The 583-nt window shown below is 34.1% G+C and overlaps 1 long non-coding RNA gene across 1 annotated transcript in view; it reads right to left on the bottom strand.

The window, feature by feature from the left end:
• Positions 1-7: 7 nt before the first annotated feature.
• The window catches only part of LOC119590349, an 8,337-nt gene continuing 7,761 nt past the window's right edge, over positions 8-583 (bottom strand). The window contains exon 3 of the long non-coding RNA XR_005230256.1: positions 8-151. This is a non-coding gene — a long non-coding RNA (uncharacterized LOC119590349). The remainder of the gene's footprint in view (positions 152-583) is intronic.

The following is a 583-nucleotide window of genomic DNA, read 5'->3' as shown; positions in this document are numbered from 1 at the left end:
TACCTCTGCAACTTCTGTGGAATTTATCTTCTTTGTCTTTTTGCTGTTGTCATGAAGATTATTTCGGTAAGAAGTTGAATTCTGGTATTTCTGAGGCCGAGTTCTTCTTGTACTTCCTTTTTTACAACTCATCTTCTCTGGTCTTCAAAGTCTGAAAAGGAATTTCAGTGCTATACAACACATATAATGGGAACAAGATGCAGATGCAAATCATTGTTACAAATGTCTGTTGCTGTTTAGTGGCCTGACATAGCTGCTGCTCATTACCAAAAAAGACGGTTGTTATAATAATGAATCTTAACACTCAGATGAGGTAAATTTCTTCTTGGAATTGGAATGGAATACATGAAATATGAAGCAATATGATACATCTGCTCCTGGTGGAGACAGCATTAGGCATTCACATGATTTACAAAACTAAGAAATAAGGAAAAAATGGTGATAAAATCTTATACACAGGCTTAAACACTTAAATATTACATATCTCAGAAATATTATACTGGTCAACTTTAATACTTTCCAAGATTGTGAGCTCACATATGCCTTACAATCCTCTGAACATACAGGAAAAACACTTTTAACA

Source organism: Penaeus monodon, chromosome 27, assembly GCF_015228065.2.
Source record: "Penaeus monodon isolate SGIC_2016 chromosome 27, NSTDA_Pmon_1, whole genome shotgun sequence".
In the NCBI taxonomy this organism is placed as follows: Eukaryota; Metazoa; Arthropoda; class Malacostraca; order Decapoda; family Penaeidae; genus Penaeus; species Penaeus monodon.
The sequence above is the reverse complement of the archived record's forward strand: the minus strand, read 5'-3'. Positions and strand labels throughout refer to the sequence as shown.